Source organism: Neoarius graeffei, chromosome 3 (genome assembly GCF_027579695.1).
Source record: "Neoarius graeffei isolate fNeoGra1 chromosome 3, fNeoGra1.pri, whole genome shotgun sequence".
In the NCBI taxonomy this organism is placed as follows: Eukaryota; Metazoa; Chordata; class Actinopteri; order Siluriformes; family Ariidae; genus Neoarius; species Neoarius graeffei.
This window is the reverse complement of record NC_083571.1, coordinates 27,178,725-27,197,608: the sequence shown is the minus strand read 5'-3', so window position 1 is coordinate 27,197,608 and position 18,884 is coordinate 27,178,725. Positions and strand designations below refer to the sequence as shown.

The 18,884-nt window shown below is 42.2% G+C and overlaps 3 non-coding genes and 1 pseudogene across 3 annotated transcripts; all 4 read left to right on the top strand.

The window, feature by feature from the left end:
- Positions 1–624: 624 nt before the first annotated feature.
- Positions 625–697, top strand: trnak-uuu (transfer RNA lysine (anticodon UUU)). The gene has a single exon. It is a non-coding gene; the product is annotated as a tRNA-Lys (tRNA).
- A 1,520-nt stretch (positions 698–2,217) lies between these two features.
- On the top strand, positions 2,218–2,290 carry trnak-uuu (transfer RNA lysine (anticodon UUU)). Its single transcript has one exon. It is a non-coding gene; the product is annotated as a tRNA-Lys (tRNA).
- Positions 2,291–2,885: 595 nt separating this feature from the next.
- Positions 2,886–11,112, top strand: LOC132882528 (hepatic lectin-like; annotated as a pseudogene).
- trnak-uuu (transfer RNA lysine (anticodon UUU)) lies at positions 3,812–3,884 on the top strand. The gene has a single exon. It is a non-coding gene; the product is annotated as a tRNA-Lys (tRNA).
- Positions 11,113–18,884: the final 7,772 nt, after the last annotated feature.

Sequence of the window (18,884 nt, the reverse complement as noted above, 5' to 3'; positions counted from 1 at the left end):
GTCCAATGGCCAGTTCACTCCTTGTCAGAGGAATAGGCTTGTTTTTTAGTCGTTTGGTCTCCTTGTCCCGAAAAGACAAGCGGGTGATGCGTGTCAAACCAGTCCAATACCATGAGAAGAAAGGCATGCCTGGAACCAAGGCAAGACCTCTATGAAGAAGAGTCGTGTGGTAGCATTGTCCAAGTGAGCCGCTGGTCAAGATCCTTCAGGTTGTAAAAGAAAACACATGTCCCGTGCTCACCTTAGAGCCTGCACTGCTCAGTAGATAGGTACAAGGTTCAGCTTTCTTTGAGTGAACTGTACGGTTTGACAGGTTAAACAAGCACTTTTTTGACATTATTTGTGCCAGCCGACGGCCAATCAAGAGGAAAAGCTGCTGAGGGCTGCTTTTACTGAGTGAAGTAGAGACAAGATGACACCTTGTTGTCGTTGGATAGTGCTGTTGAACGAAAAATAGGGGACAAGCACCCTGCTGTTCATTTCATGAGTCAGTTACGGGAATAAGCTTATGACGGATGCAAGAAGGTCTCTGATCCAGTGCGGAGGACAAATTTTCTCAGCGGAAACAGTTGGACGTGTGCGCCCACGTGCCCGACCGATTCTTTCCCGAAGGTTGACCCGGGAGCCCGAATAGCTCAGTCGGTAGAGCATCAGACTTTTAATCTGAGGGTCCAGGGTTCAAGTCCCTGTTCGGGCGCTTATTTCGACAGGTTCATCTTCTCGCAGAAACCTGGTTGAAAATGCATTTGAAAACGACCAGAGGTCGGGAGCCTTCTGTGATGCAACTTTAAATCGTACTGCGATGCGGTACCATCCTTCTGAAGCTAGCACACCATTCCACAACCAGCCGCCTGATACGCGTGTTCTCTAAGCGGCGCCTCGAGGCATTTTCTTCAGCCAGCCGAATTGGTGAAAGAGCTCTTAGCGGAGCCATCTTGGCTTTTAGCATGAGCTTGAAAAAATAATATCCTGGATGGTTATCGTAGAGATTGGAGTGCATCTGAACGTCTCTGCATTAGACAGTGCAAAAAGCCCAACAACATTCTGTTGGTGCGTCACCTCGACGTGATTTCAAGAAACAGCCTTCTGATATGGAGTCAGACGCGCTACCTTTGCGCCACGAGATCTGAGCGGAGCTGGCGCAGACCGTACCACCAAGGCACAGAGTTGGCATCGCTCTGAAATCTGAACTCAAGCTTTGCCAGAGGACGAGCACAAGCTCAATACAAAAGCATAGCCTGACAGGACTCCCCTTCCCAATATAGTCAGCGATATTTCCAAGATCATACGGTATGGCAGTTCTCACCTCGGAGTGTGAGTGCAAAGTGTGGACAAGTGATGCTCAACTTAGGCGCGAGACACGCGACGTGACAAGACCGAGAGTCAGCTTTGTTTTGGCTCACATCAAACTTTTACATGTTCAATGAACAGCGACGTTTTTGAACGCGACAAAGACCAGGTGGCATGAGCAGGGGATTCGCTTAATCAGAGGAAGCTGTCGAAAATGAGCGTCCGAGGTTCTGACACGCTTTGGCCGCTAAAGAAACCTAAGAGTGTAGCCTGGGAAGCTCACTGAGGAGCGCATCAGTGTTTTAATCTGATGGTCCAATGGCCAGTTCACTCCTTGTCAGAGGAATAGGCTTGTTTTTTAGTCGTTTGGTCTCCTTGTCCCGAAAAGACAAGCGGGTGATGCGTGTCAAACCAGTCCAATACCATGAGAAGAAAGGCATGCCTGGAACCAAGGCAAGACCTCTATGAAGAAGAGTCGTGTGGTAGCATTGTCCAAGTGAGCCGCTGGTCAAGATCCTTCAGGTTGTAAAAGAAAACACATGTCCCGTGCTCACCTTAGAGCCTGCACTGCTCAGTAGATAGGTACAAGGTTCAGCTTTCTTTGAGTGAACTGTACGGTTTGACAGGTTAAACAAGCACTTTTTTGACATTATTTGTGCCAGCCGACGGCCAATCAAGAGGAAAAGCTGCTTTTACTGAGTGAAGGAGAGACAAGATGACACCTTGTTGTCGTTGGATAGTGCTGTTAAACGAAAAACAGGGGACAAGCACGCTGCTGTTCATTTCATGAGTCAGTTACGGGAATAAGCTTATGACGGGCGCAAGAAGGTCTCTGATCCAGTGCGGAGGACAAATTTTCTCAGCGGAAACAGTTGGACGTGTGCGCCCACGGGCCTGACCGATTCTTTCCCGAGGGCTGACCCGGGAGCCCGAATAGCTCAGTGGGTAGAGCATCAGACTTTTAATCTGAGGGTCCGGGGTTCAAGTCCCTGTTCGGGTGCTTATTTCGACAGGTTCCTCTTCTCGCAGAAACCTGGTTGAAAATGCTTTTGAAAACAACCAGAGGTTGGGAGCCTTCTGTGATCCAACTTTAAATCGTACTGCGATGCGGTACTATCCTTCTGAAGCTAGCACACCATTCCACAACCAGCCGCCTGATACGCGTGTTCTCTAAGCGGCGCCTCGAGGCATTTTCTTCAGCGAGCCGAATTGGTGAAAGAGCTCTTAGCGGAGCGATCTTGGCTTTTAGCATGAGCTTGAAAAAAAAATATCCTGGATGGTTATCGTAGAGATTGGAGTGCATCTGAACGTCTCTGCATTAGACAGTGCAAAAAGCCCAACAACATTCTGTTGGTGCGTCACCTCGACGTGATTTCAAGAAACAGCCTTCTGATATGGAGTCAGACGCGCTACCTTTGCGCCACGAGGTCTGAGCGGAGCTGGCGCAGACCGTACCACCAAGGCACAGAGTTGGCATCGCTCTGAAATCTGAATTCAAGCTTTGCCAGAGGACGAGCACAAGCTCAATCCAAAAGCATAGCCTGACTGGACTCCCCTTCCCAATATAGTCAGCGATATTTCCAAGATCATACGGTATGGCAGTTCTCACCTCGGAGTGTGAGTGCAAAGTGTGGACAAGTGATGCTCAACTTAGGCGCGAGACACGCGACGTGACAAGACCGAGAGTCAGCTTTGTGTTGGCTCACATCAAACTTTTACATGTTCAATGAACAGCGACGTTTTTGAACGCGACAAAGACCAGGTGGCATGAGCAGGGGATTCGCTTAATCAGAGGGAGCTGTCGAAAATGAGCGTCCGAGGTTCTGACACGCTTTGGCCGCTACAGAAACCTAAGAGCGTAGCCTGGGAAGCTCACTGAGGAGCGCATCAGTGTTTTAATCTGATGGTCCAATGGCCAGTTCACTCCTTGTCAGAGGAATAGGCTTGTTTTTTAGTCGTTTGGTCTCCTTGTCCCGAAAAGACAAGCGGGTGATGCGTGTCAAACCAGTCCAATACCAGGAGAAGAAAGGCATTCCTGGAACCAAGGCAAGACCTCTATGAAGAAGAGTCGTGCTGGTAGCATTGTGCAAGTGAGCCGCTGGTCAAGATCCTTCAGGTTGTAAAAGAAAACACATGTCCCGTGCTCACCTTAGAGCCTGCACTGCTCAGTAGATAGGTACAAGGTTCAGCTTTCTTTGAGTGAACTGTACGGTTTGACAGGTTAAACAAGCCCTTTTTTGACATTATTTGTGCCAGCCGACGGCCAATCAAGAGGAAAAGCTGCTTTTACTGAGTGAAGGAGAGACAAGATGACACCTTGTTGTCGTTGGATAGTGCTGTTAAACGAAAAATAGGGGACAAGCACGCTGCTGTTCATTTCATGAGTCAGTTACGGGAATAAGCTTATGATGGGCGCAAGAAGGTCTCTGATCCAGTGCGGAGGACAAATTTTCTCAGCGGAAACAGTTGGACGTGTGCGCCCACGGGCCCGACCGATTCTTTCCCGAGGGCTGACCCGGGAGCCCGAATAGCTCAGTGGGTAGAGCATCAGACTTTTACTCTGAGGGTCCAGGGTTCAAGTCCCTGTTCGGGCGCTTATTTCGACAGGTTCATCTTCTCGCAGAAACCTGGTTGAAAATGCGTTTGAAAACAACCAGAGGTCGGGAGCCTTCTGTGATCCAACTTTAAATCGTACTGCGATGCGGTACTATCCTTCTGAAGCTAGCACACCATTCCACAACCAGCCACCTGATACGCGTGTTCTCTAAGCGGCGCCTCGAGGCATTTTCTTCAGCGAGCCGAATTGGTGAAAGAGCTCTTAGCGGAGCGATCTTGGCTTTTAGCATGAGCTTGAAAAAAAAATATCCTGGATGGTTATCGTAGAGATTGGAGTGCATCTGAACGTCTCTGCATTAGACAGTGCAAAAAGCCCAACAACATTCTGTTGGTGCGTCACCTCGACGTGATTTCAAGAAACAGCCTTCTGATATGGAGTCAGGAACCTTCTCACAGGAGCCTGGTTGATAATGCGTTTGAAAACAACCAGAGGTCTGGAGCCTTCTGTAATCCAACTTTAAATTGTACTCTCACTGCGATGCGGTACTGAAAACTCTATCCTTCTGAAGCTAGCACACCATTCCACAACAAGAAAGGCATTCCTGGAACCAAGGCATCTTAGCTGCCAGGTGAGGTAAGTGCTTGTCTCTGCCTTGAAGCTGAAGATTTAATTCCTTCAGCTTTCCAAATTTTTCGCTGAGATAGGCCAGTTTCATCAGAAATTGTTCATCACTGAACTTGTTTGCAGCCTCATACATCTGCTCCTCCTCCAAAAAGATCTGAATCTCCTCTCTGAGCTCAAATACTTGTGTCAACACTTTGCTTCGCGAGATCCACCAATGCCTTGCTGTGAAACAGCAAATGATCAGCTCCCATCCCCTCACAAAGTGCTGAGATCAATCGCATTTTCAGGGGTCAGGTTTTGATGAAATTGACCACACTTACAGCCTCTGTCAAAAGCTCATTTAGTTCAGGGCTGAGCTGTCTTGATTCTAGCGTCTCTCTTTGAAGGACACAGTGTGTCCATTGCACATTTGGTGTAACCCCCTTGATCAGTGCCTCCAGTACTTTTCTCTTCCCTGCCATGGTCTGTGCACCATCTGAGCAAAAGTTCACACAGTTTTCCCATTTCAGCCTGTGCTCTATGAAGTAATTGTCAAGAGTCCTGAAGAGCTCATCAGCTGTGGCTCTCCTTTGGACGGTCTTGCAAAGCAGCAAATCCTCACCCAATGACTCTGACTTTATAAAGCGGACATAAGAAATTAACAAACAGTCTTTATTACTGTCAGTAGCCTCGCCCACTTGTAATGCAAAACGTGTCTTTGAGTTTTTCCATGAGTTGTTCAAGATCACATGAAATATCGCATATACATCTTGCAACAGTGTCATTGACAGGCTGCTTTCGATTTTGCAGCACTTGTCTAATCAAGCATAATTGATACCATGTCTAGACTAGCGGAGAGAATGAGCTACTCAGCTATCGTGTCTGGTTTCTTGCACTGGGCAATTCTGTATGCAACTTTGAATGCAGCCATTTGTGCTTTACTGTTCACTGATGTAGATTTTACCATGCGATTTTCCTGCTGACAGTATTCTGTGACCGGAGGGCGGAGTCAGGGAAGGTAAGTGGCAGAATCACTGCACCTGATGTTGGTTAATCTGTGTTTGTGTGTCTTCCCCAGTGACCGTGCCCTACAAGAAGAGAGAGAGAGCAGAGGAAGGAAGCTCTCTCCCCAACCAGATGACTGGTGTGTGTGTGTGTGTGTGTGTGTGTGTGTGTATAGATAGATAGATAGATAGATAGATAGATAGATAGATAGATAGATAGATAGATAGATAGATAGATAGATAGATAGATAGATAGATAGATAGATAGATAGAGTATCTAAAGTCTGAAAAGACATAAAATAAAGAGGTTCTTGTGGAACTTAATTCTGGCCTGCCGTCTTTTCTGTGCATAGCAAATTCCTCAGTGTTGAATTAACACTTTCAGAGTTAATTTCTGTCCAGTTGGACCTATATAAACACAGTAGGGTGTTAAATCAACACTCTGGGTGTTAATTCAACACTGGGGATTTTGCTGTGTGCTCCACCCCTACGAGCTGCTACACATTGTTAAAATCATTTTACAAAAAATTAACACATTCTTACTGTACATACCTTTACTGTCAATGTGAGACTCAATTGACATTTCAGTTGACACTGAGGCGCCTGTTGCGCATGCCTGAATTAATTATATTTTTTTTCTGTGTGTGAAAAATAAATGAACTTCCATTCATAAACAAAATACCCAATTACAATAAATGCATACATTTTTTTACAATACACATAATTAATGTTAATTGGGTGAAAATACTCCAATCAATGCACGAGCTGGTGCGCATGCCCAAGACTGGCGCTACAAAGCCACCCCAGCCTCCGTAGTTCGGGTCCTTTGACACAGGAACCTGGAAGTCCTGCAGTAAACAAACAATGAAGCAACGGGAAAATGTAGCTCTCACCTACACGATCACAGATACATAAAATAAAAGACCTGAACTTAACTAATGTGTGTGTGTGTGTGTGTGCTGTTATATGATTACTGTAACTGTGTATGGACAGAAAAGACAATAGATAAGCGTAACCGTTGAACAATAACACTACAAACGCCCGCAAAGTTATTTAGCTGCTGACTAGCTGCAGCTTGTCGCTTCCAACATTACTATGTGTCAGTATAGTGTAATGTGGTGTGGTGTAGTGTAACGCAGGGATAGACCTCAAATCTGCATAGCTCTGGGTCACAATCTGTATATGCAGCTGGCCGGATGGTTTTCTATTGCGATCGCATGGGCATTTCAGGTAGCCTTGTATGCATTCATTTAATGGTCTTCTGCATGTTAAATAGTTTTTAAAAATTATAATAAAGTAAATGTGATTTATTTGGTGTCTACTGATGAAGTTACGTTTATTTATTTTTTTGGCCACGGGAAGGGTGGCGGGCCAGAATTATAACATGGTGGTGCACCACTTTAAAAGCACCCGTGGAGAACACTGAGTTCGTATGCCACAAAGCCCGATCAAGATTTGGGAAATCAGAACATAACACGAATGCTTGCAGAACAAAGAAATCGAATGTATAACAATTCAAAGAAAACGAATGTATAATCGCTTTCGTTTTTTCATGGTCGCCATCATGCTATACCATACAGGATAGGGTTGCCATCTTACCATGTGGGAACCACGTGATATGCTATAATTTAATACACGCTAAATGATTGGACAATATAAGAAGGATTAGCCAATCGGTTCCCACCTTTTATCTAGTCACATGTACACAGCCTCAGCAACCAAACAGCATTCCTTATCAAATAAGTCCAGCAAGAAAGTTCAAACAATTATGGGAAAAACTGCATTTGGACAAAAAACATACATTACAACCAATGATTTTGATCAGCAATCGGTTACTAATAAAAACCCTGATTAATGAAAGTTAATCTGTCTACCTGACTAGTTGGTGCTATGGGTGTAACCTTATTTATATTTTTACCTTCATCTATTTTTGGAAAATATTTCATTTCTTATCATAACATGGTATGTCTGGGCAGTATCATGAGAGTATCCATGACAGTGCAGTTGCAGATTACTGAGTCTTCTTCTCAGGTGATGAGCAATAATTTGGAAATTGCATAGCCCTGATAAACATACAGATACAGGAAAGGAGGTTTAGACATAAGTATTAGCAAAAGCTAGTCAAGTGCGAAAAGAAAGACCTTGAAGCTTCTGCCTTCCTCATTCAGATCTCACTCCAAACCTCCTTTCCTCAAATGCATGCATTTGTTGAGATCCAAAAAAGTTGTCACACACCAGATTAAATGAAAATGCATTATAATCTTGTGGGAAGATCATCTATGGATGTATGCATCTGTCATTTCTTTCAGTGCTATACAATTTTCAAATTATTGCCCATCACTTGCAAAGGCAACTCAGAAATCAGACATACATTGCAAAGACTAATTCACGACGATCTTTTGCGGCCATGATATCACTACAACCAGTAAATTCTGAAATTAGTCTCCATTATGAAATTACAGGGAGAAACATACATTGAATATACATGATTTATGTGTACATTGGTTCTGTGTAAATGACCTGCTTTGCATTTCCACAGTTTGTTTTTGTACAACCAGCATGATTTGATAGTCGTGGAATAAAAATTAATCACAATCATGGGGTTTGTGAGGATGTTTTGGATTGAGCCAGTCAGTGGAATTTAAGCCAGCCCAGTGAGGTGAGGCAGTGTGGAAGTTCCCGAATGGTGGGAGTGCTGAGCTTTGGGTCCCTTAAATTGTGGAAGAAGCCTTTCCATCCTTCCAGCAATTGAATGCCTTGTCTAAGCTGGTACCTGGGCAAACCCACAAAACATTAGGGAGTGCATTTGTTTAATATGTGTTTCCTTTTACCCTATTACCTAAAGGGTGGCAATATTTATATAGTTCACTCCATGATATAACCTATATATTTTACCAAGAGCTATAACTTACACCATGGTGTAAACTCATTACTCTTCTCAGATTAACTCCTGAACAACAGATGTACAAGTATTTAAAAAAAAATTACATCCCTTACATTACTTAATTTTTCTCTAGTTACAGGAATCAACCCTGCAGGGAAGAAATGCTACACACTGACTGCAGTGTGTGTGGTGTTGATGTGTGTTCTACTGCTGATTGCCGTCACAGTGTTGTGGATCAAATTCAACAACCTTAATAGAGAAAAAGACCAGTTACAAACCAGTTACAACACCCTGACTAAAGAGAAAGACCAGTTACAGACCAGTTACAACACCCTGACTAAAGAGAAAGACCAGTTACAGACCAGTTACAACACCCTGAAAATCCATGACCTTGAGTTTAACATTTCCAAGTCATTCAAGGTCAAAGTTCATGGGGCCAAATGAAAGCCCATATGGCACTTCCTATAAGTTGATATAGGTAAACATCTGTCTACCATCAACCGTTTTCAAGTTATAGCCCTCTGAAATCTGTGACCTTGAGTTTGACCTTTCAAGGTCACTCAAGGTCAAAGATCATGGTGGCAAATGAAAGGCCATGTGGGAGTTCCTATATGCTCATAATAGTAAACATTTGTTTATCGGCAACCGTTTTTGAGTTATAATGGGAAATATATTATGTTGACTGAAAGGTTGACCTTTCTGGTGACATTGACCTTCACTTTGACCCGATAACCCCCAAAATTTAATCAAGTAATCGATGGACCATTGCCCACCTTCCCTGAAAATTTGAAGTCAATCAGTGCAACTGTCTAGACACTAGATTGTTAACAGACAGACAGACAGACACACAAACAAATAAACAAGGGCAAAGGTCATGGTGCCAATTGAAAGCCCATATATGGCTTCCTATATGCTGATAATGATAAACATCCCTCTGTCTCTAACTGTTTTCGAGTTATAATGGAAAATATGAAAATTTTAGCAATGACCATGACCCCCCTGACATTTGCCCCCCAACTGCTAAGAAAACTACGAGAGATGCCCCATCATGTAGCATATCAATGGAAGCAGAATTGAAAGATGAACATTTTGGAATTGGTTTAAAGTAAATATGATGAAGGAAGAGATCGTGAACAAAACAATTTTGACCTTTTTGGTGACCTTGACTTTGACCAGATGACACTCAAAATGTTGGAGGTTCTATTTGAGACGAATGCCCATCTATCCTGAAAGTTTCATGAAGTTTGCTCTAGCTGTTTTCCCGTAATGTTGCTAACAAACAAACAAACAAACAAACAAACAAAGAAACCCCACCGAAAACAATAACTCGCCCCCGGTGGACTCCGTCCCGGGTGAGGTAGTAAAGGAGAGTCAAAATCCTTAAACATCATGCACTTCCTTTACTGTCTCACATCCTGGACCACAAAAAAATTATCACTGACATCCTAGTCTATCTACAAACAATACATTCAGCCTTTTGCACAGCAGTCTCTGTAACTTTGCAAAACATCTTCCTTTTCGCTTTCATCAAGTTCTGAGATATTTTGAATATACATCACAAAAAAAAGTTGGTTCAATACACCATCCAAACCTCTCAGATTTCATCCTCCTCAATTAAGACACAATAATGTTTACCTTCAAGCCCAGCATGATTGCACAACAGGAAAAAAAAAATGTCCCTCTAATAAATAAAAGTGAATTCTCAGTTTTATTATTATTATTATTATTATTATTATTATTATTATTATTATTATTATATTCCTAATGCTCAAACTATTACCTCCAACTTTCTGTCAGTGTTTCTGTCAGTTCTCATCAACATTATGGACAAGCTTAAATTCTACTTCTAGTTAAAATCTACTAAATGCTTAAAATTTTGCTTAAATGTTTCTTTAAATTTAGTCCCTTTACTGAACCCCACAGACACAACTCACCTGTAACTTCTAAATAGTGTCGGAGTCTGTAGTTAGTGTACATCTAAGATCTGAATACAGATATGCATAATTTCAGTATTAAAATATTACCCAACTCTGAACACAACCTTAAATGTCTTTTTCTGTGATCAATTTCACTTTTCAAAGCGAGATGTTTCAACTCCAGTATTTACTACATCTCTACTGAGGTGAAAACCTGGACTGAGGGCAGTACAGTATACAGTGTCTTATCAGTGCTGAAGCTTAACTAATTTTGAGAATTATTCTCCCTTTTTTTCATTAAAATGGTCTGGATCCAGGATGGACTTGTTTCAACTATAGTTCTTACTACATCTCAATGAAACGAAAGAGCTGGACTGAGAGCAGACAGGACTGCAGAGAGCGAGGTGCAGACCTTGTGATCATAAACAGCAGAGAGGAACAGGTGAGAGCGAGCGAGAGAGAGAGAGAGAGACAGAGACTCTTATTTATTCTGATTATTTACTATAACCATGACAGGAGTTCATCACTAAATTGCTGCATAACAGACACGCTTGGATTGGTCTGAATGACCAAGAGACTGAGGGTATATGGAAGTGGGTGGATGATACAACACTGACCACTGGGTAAGAAATCACTGAGCTGATATTTGCTCATAATACAGTTACTGACTCTTCTTTGCCCTGAGAAAATCCTCTGATTCTCATCTTCAGGTACTGGGGACAAGGAGAACCCAACAGTCGGGCAGGAAATGAGGACTGTATTCTAAAACATGGTTGGACTAATCTTTTCAACAACTGGGCTGATTATCCCTGTGATAATGAGTTTATTAGGATCTGTGAGAAGACAAGCTTTAACTGAATTGCTGGATGTGAATGAAAAGCAGGAAGTTGAATTTATATTTTTATCTGTGTAAGTCAGTGTGTTGTGCCTGAAATTCCTCTTAAAGGGCTGATGACACGAACATGACTCTATGCAATTTCTTAAATAAACTATACAACATGGCAAACATGTTAGATTTCTGTTATAATTACGTGAAAAGAAGCTGTTGTTATGCGAATATCCAACTTTTAATTGCACAGCGCAAGAAAACTGGGTCCGTGGCTCGCGGCCATGTTGTGACGTCAGCGGAAGAACACGCTGCGGTTCACTGGCTGTTCTACTCTGGTTCTACTCAATGGAAATGGCGCATGAAAACACCGGTGAACTCTCTAGTGTTAGCTCTTCCTCTTCTGGGACTCTAGAATTGTGTTGATCTCTTCCGAATAGAATCTATGATAGCCTACCCTGTTTACCCTTTGCCTCTCGTTGCTAGGCGGCAGTTACATGAAAGCCGCAAGCTTTCACAAGCAAATACATGACTGATATCACGCCGACTTTATGATTACATTTATGATTATCATGTAGAATCTATAGCTCTACGTACCTTTATCTTATGTCGTTTCACAACACATGTTCTGACAGGAGGACTGTCTTTGGATCCCGCATAGCTACTAGTAGACCCCCTCCGGAATACTGGCAGTGTTGCCAGATTGGGAGGTTTCCTGCCCAGTTGGGCAGTTTCAAGTGCATTTTGGTGGGTTTTGAATATATTTTGGGCTGGAAAACTTCAGCAGTATCTGGCGACAGATACCGCTGACGTTTTCCAGCCCAAAATATGTTCAAAACCCACCAAAATGCACTTGAAACTGCCCAACTGGGAGGGAAACCTCCCAATCTGGCAACACTGTGTAGGCACTGCTGATGGTAGTAACACACGTTTGTGCTGAACTGAACACCCAAGAGATTCTTTTAAGCTGGGAAGGGTGTCAAAACAATCCAAATCGAAGTGTTCAGAGCACAGGACGGATGTTGGTGAGGGCTCCCACTTGTCACGAGTGCGCCTGACTTGCTTCACCCACTTCGCATGCAGCTCGGGATCTCTGGGAAACTTGAATAAACTTACCCCATCCTTGTGGGTTTTGGAGCAAAAGCCGGCAACAGAACGCGAAGGCATAATAACTATATATATATATAATAATGTATAATAAAAATACTAATAATGATAAACTGAACACCTGTCACATCAACAACAAACTGGTAAGTTAGGAGGAAGGTTCTTTCGCTGACGTCATATAGCTCCTCCTCCTCCTTCGTCTCCTGGGTGCTGCAGCCCTGTCAAATTTGCCCAAATAGCCGCGTTTTTTTATCATAACTTGTAAAATAGGTGCCTTCGTGAATTAATATATGGATCATCGGGAATTACTTTTTATGTTATAAAACATTGCCAAAGATGTCAAAAACGTGTCATCAGCACTTTAATAACTCTGTAACTGGGCGGCACGGTGGTGTAGTGGTTAGCACTGTTGCCTCACAGCAAGAAGGTCTGGGTTCGAGCCCTGTGGCCAGCAAGGGCCTTTCTGTGTGGAGTTTGCATGTTCTCCCCGTGTCTGCGTGGGTTTCCTCCGGGTGCTCCGGTTTCCCCCAAAGACGTGCAGGTTAGGTTAACTGGTGACTCTAAATTGACCATAGGTGTGAATGTGAGTGTGAATGGTTGTCTGTGTCTATGTGTCAGCCCTGTGATGACCTGGCGATTTGTCCAGGGTGTACCCCGCCTTTCGCCCGTAGTCGGCTGGGATAGGCTCCAGCTTGCCTGCGACCCTGTAGAACAGGATAAAGCGGCTAGAGATAATGAGGAGGGGAACTCTGTAACCATCATGGGGTCACTTGCTTTTCTTTTAGAACCTATATTTACATTCAGGTTCATTTGGGAAATAGTACAGATTCTACGGTAGCGATGTGTAAGCATGAGTGTAAGTGTGCTTTAAACTCATCAATCTGCTGTAAATTTCATTCAATCACTTTGTACTGTGAAGACAGTTACAATGCAAATTACTCAATGTTACATCCATCCTCCTTTTGGCTTCCTCTCTATCCTTTCTTTTTATAATTCATGATACATGGTGTGAAGTCACAGTGATACAAGATGACAGAATAAAGTTTCAATGTACCACTATTCATTCATCTCTGCTTGGTTCCTTTAGCTGCCTTTTAACTATGAAACAGGATTGTGAAGCATTATACAAGAACAGTATCATGAATGATTTATGCATTCAGTAGGATTAATTCAGGCTGTAGGTTTATCCGGTGTACCACAGATGATTTTGGCTTTCTGAATTCTATGTATCATGACGGGCGGCACGGTGGTGTAGTGGTTAGCACTGTCGCCTCACAGCAAGAAGTTCCTGGGTTCGAGCCCAGTGGCCGGCGAGGGCCTTTTTCCTCCGGGTGCTCCGGTTTCCCCCAAAGTCCAAAGACATGCAGGCGAGGTTAACTGGTGGCTCTAAATTGACCGTAGGTGTGAATGTGAGTGTGAATGGTTGTCTGTGTCTATGTGTTAGCCCTGTGATGACCTGGCGACTTGTCCAGGGTGTACCCCGCCTTTCGCCCGTAGTCAGCTGGGATAGGCTCCAGCTTGCCTGCGACCCTGTAGAAGGATAAAGCGGCTAGAGATAATGAGATGAGATGAGATGCTCGACATACAGCACAGATGAAATTTCAGTCCTCTCTGACCCACGGTGCAAACAGGCAATGCAATAAATAAAAATAGAATAATGTGCTGTTTATGAAGTCAGAGACAGCAGGGTGTCACAAGGAGACAAGGTGTTCATTTACAATCACTCTCATGCACTCAGACGGGACATTTTGGAGACTCTGACTAACTCCATCTTCTGCTTTCAGATGAATTTTAAATCAATTTTACTGAACAACAAACAGCATTAAAGACAACTGTGAGGAAAAAGTCGGATTAAATAGAACACAGTGAAAATTTCAAAAACTGGTTTCATTTCATGGCCTGGTCATGTGACATTTACTGAAATTAAAGAAAAACGATAATGAGGTGAAATTATTACTTTTTTCTTTTCAACATTCACCTAAAAAGGTCATTACTTACCTGAGTGTCTGTAATGTTTATCATCCTTAAGAGCAGAGAGCAACTTCTTTTCTGAGTCTCCTATTTTATTCCCAGACAGACTCAGTACTCTCAGGTGTGAGGGATTTGATCTCAGAGCTGAAGCGAGAGCAGCACAGCCTTCATCTGAGACACGACACCACCACAACCTGCAGAGACACAATGACACACACTTCACTGCCTCAGTTTATGAACATTAAGATTTGTTTTGATGTTTTTGCTTTGCTTTCTAATTAGCTCTTGGAGAAGTCATTAGCTCAGAGGTTCACACACTTTTTAAACCCCAGAGTGTGAATGTTTAAATGGTTTATTCAGGACTGACAAGAACAGGTGTGACCGGTTTCTTTAGACAGAATGTGCTTGTCTACTATTCTGACTCGGATGAAGATTAGACCATGTCTAATCTTCTATTAAAGAAAACCAGGTAATGTCAAAGCCTTCAAAAACTTTTCTGCAAACACAAGTAGAGAAATATACATATATATATATATTAGTGCTGTCAAAAATGTCGCGTTATTAACGCGTTAACTTGACTCAATTTTAACGGCGATAATTTTTTTATCTCGAGATTAACGCTTTGTGACATGATGTAGGTTTTTCATAAGCTTTTGAAACTGCCAGGAACTTGGAACAGAGACTTTGCTTAGAAAAATGATAGCAGCTAGACTGTAATGCCACGCCCCGCACAGCCAGAGTCCTCTGCCCTCCCCCGAAGAGCCACGGTGCTCGGCTTAGGTTTCGTTTTCCCATCGGCGGCTCCAGCCCCACTTTGCAGTGGCTGTGACAAGACGTGTTATGCTCTGCAATAAAAAAAAAAAAACATTGGTACAACCAGTGTTCGAACTATGCCGATATTTTCGGGGGGGCCCTTTTTTTCCCTTGGGGGGGTGCTTGCGCTTGTCTCAGAGCGCGGATCTCCATCACGCGCTCACTTCGGATATGCAAATGCTTCCCATTACACACGATTGCTATGTCAATAAACATCATTTTGCCAATATTTTAGAGACCCCTCAACATTTCCCAAATCATGTTTTCAAGGGATCTCATGTCTGTTTCAGGGGATCTTGGATCCCCCAAGTACCCCCGTAGTTCGAACGGTGAGCAAGCCCATTCACTTTTTTATGCTGATAAGAGAATTACATGGTTTTTCATGTGACAAAAATGTGCGATTAAATTGCGATTAATCGCGAGTTAACTATGACAGTCGCGACATTAATTGCGATTAAATATTTTAATCGCTTGACAGCACTTATATATATATATTTTAATCCTGTTATTTATGAAGAAACATTTTGTGGGTCTTAAAATTGGTGAATTTTTCAAAGTATGTGAAAGAATTTTGATTTCAGAAGAGAAAATGTCTATTCTTCATTACAGTTCTCTCTCTCTCTCTCTCTCTCTAATGCTGAGATGTTTTTTTTTTTCTTCTGTGTAAAACACACCCGCCCACACTCCATTCCCTCCCAGTGAAGCCGTGTGTCTGGGCAGGGCTCAAAATGATGCATTAAATCCTGTTGTCCAGTGAGCTTTCATCTTTCTGCCTATTAAAACAGCGAGTACACAAACACCTAACAGACACTAATAGATGCAGAGGCTTCAGTGGGGGTCTGTTAGCTCTGTGTCAGGGGCTTTTCACATAGGCTGCACTGTTCACCACTAAACAGTTTGAGTTTAATGAACAAACAGCGCGATATTGCAGTGAGATACTCCATCAATCTGATTCACTAAAACACTGAACAACACCAAGACTGATGAAAAAAATAGACAGTTTGGGAAACGTTTCATTGCTGCATTTTAATGAAATGTGAGGGGAAGTCGGGCTTCCAGTGTCATCTTAAAGCAATCACCACTGACAGAGATGGACTGGAAGGTTATTTACTATTTTATCATCATCATCATCAATTCTTTTTGTTGAAAAATTCAAAATCACGCTGTGGCTTTCAGTTTATTGGAAGTTATTTTCTGTTCCTTTTAAATTTTTATTTAAAAGCCTTTTTTTATCTATTTTTACTGCATCAGTTCTATGCCATTAACGTCTCATTTTAGTTTTTAAACTCTATATTCCTGAGATCATTTCCACCATGTCACTGCTGCTTTTAAACCCTGCAGCTCACACAGAGGGCAGTTAGTTTGTGTCTCAGGTGCAGTTTGTGTGATTAGTTACAGTGTTGTAGTAAATTTCACAGTGACTTCAGACACATTGCTGTTGGATCAAGTCCCGTTTTGTGCTGCAGCTTCTCACATACGTCCATCTGACCCAAAGACTCTGTGACAAATCATCAGTGTGCAGTGAAAAGAAACAATCTTCCTCCTCAGGACATTGATGATGAACCTAAAACCTCTGCTTCAGTCTCACTATTAGAGAATATGCCTTACTGAGGAGCAGGTCATGTGACTCTCAGAGAGATCATCTTACCCCAGTTTCTCCAGTTTACAGTGAGGATTCTCCAGTCCAGCACAGAGACACTTCACTCCTGAGTCTCCTAGATTATTATCAGACAAATTCAGGTCTCTCAGGTGTGAGGGGTTTGATCTCAGAGCTGAGCTCAGAGCAGCACAGCCTTCATCTGAGACACCACAACCACACAACCTGCAGAGACACAATGACACACACTTCATCAACAGATTTTCATCTTGGTGTAATAGTGGTTGTGAAGATGATGTCTCTCATGTTGGACTGTCTCTATTCTCTTCACCAATCACAAGGTATTATTAATAATGACTCAAACTAAAAGTGATTCTGAGGAGAAATGATCACTTCATAATTAATATACTTGTTCTGCATGTTTTACTTTTACAGAAAATTTTAATTGATAAACAACACTGTATCCAACTATTAACTGCTGCTTTAGTGATGTGACTCTCAGAGAGATGATCTTACCCCAGTTTCTCCAGTTTACAGTGAGGATTCTCCAGTACAGCACAGAGATGCTTCACTGCTGAGTCTTCTAGTTTATTCCCAATCAGATCCAGTGTCTTCACAGTCAGATGCAGTTCTCTCAGACTGGAGGTCTCTGAGTTGAGCACTGAGACCAGAGCTTCAGCGCTTCTCCCTTTAATTGAATCACAACTGATCCTGAAGGAAATAAAATAATACATAATAAACTCACACAAATGATCAAACAGGTCCTCAAATCTTTCACTGCACCATTTCATTTTCATAAATGACAATATACAAACTCCGAGTTGACAATACACTGAAATGCTGTAACAGTAATTCACAGTTAGAGCTGTTCGGATTTGAGTTTTCTGCTGCACATGTCATCACTGACACATGGGATAAACACACAACATAAAATCTGATCACCAAATTGGGAAATAAGAGTCTGATCTAAAATAAAAGCAAAAGAGTTTCAAATGTCAGGTTTAGATGAAGCAGGCAGAGTTCGAGGCAGAGTTATATTTATCTGAACAGATCAGACATTTGATTTGTTCTCTAATTAGTGAGCGACTGAAAAGATCACAGCCCAGTGCTGAAGGAGTTTTATGGAGATACTCATGATGAGCTCGCTGGCTAAGTGTGTGTGTTGCCAGGTGTCCCTTATTTGTTCCTGGTGCCAGTGATTTACAGACTGGGCATGTTCTTCCCCTTACACTGTGTTGTCTCTCCCTGTCTGACCTGAAATCAATAAAATCACAGAGCTACAGCAGGGAAAAGAACAAAAGCTGAGAAGGTCAATGGAACAAAAAAACAAATTATAAACCATAACAGGATATTAAAACAAAAGATAAATCATGTAATAAATTCATATTATGATGTAATAAAAGTTAATAAGATTGGTGTTTCTAATGAGTGCTCTGTGAAAGTCTGTTTTTCCACTTGAATAAAACCTTTTATCAGGTTATGGAATCAATTTTGTGCCAAAATGTTCATACAATACTTTTGAAATATCAAACAAAAATGATAAATCAAAATATTAAATAAATAAATAAATAAATAAATAAGTCAATTTTTTTAGACTGGCAAACAAATTATTCATGTAATCGTGCAAAATATCAGTCTATTACTCTTCAGAAACCTTTTATTTTTGTTCCGCATCTTTCTCAGTTTTGTTTGACGTAATTTATTTTGGTTGCGATTCCAGCTTTCTCATTTGCGCTCCCTGACTTTTTGCTTGCAGTTTTGGCACAAACTTCACGTGTGGGTGGGCTGTCCAGGAATGCATTCCCATTGGCTAACTTGTGTTTGACTGACAGCTACGCTCAGCGATTCCCCCGGAAGCTTTTGCGGCCATTTCCTACTCAGATTTTGGCGGACTGTTTGACGAGTGACCGATCCATTGACGGTAAACAAGGATCGAGTGGACTTCAGTGGCGACTATGATATTGAATTAATTCAACAAAGTGTAAGTATGGGACAAATGTGTTGTATGTGTTGCAGTAGTGCACATTATGCAGGTGTTTCATGGCAGGTCAAATAGACTTAGCTCCACTACCCAATACAATAGCTGTCTTGCTAACGTTAAACACGTTGACCGAGAGGGTTGAAGCAGAGGGTCTTTGACATAAATCTTATTTTGGTGGTCTAACTGGCAGAGCTGTGGATGGTTTTGTTTGTGGGTGTGTATTTGTGTGTACTGTAAGAGTGAGAGAGTTGTTTGTCAATATGATAGATTGCAGTGTTTGTCAGTGAGTATGGACATTTTTTTTTTTTGTTAGCATTTCATTAGCGAGCATCTCA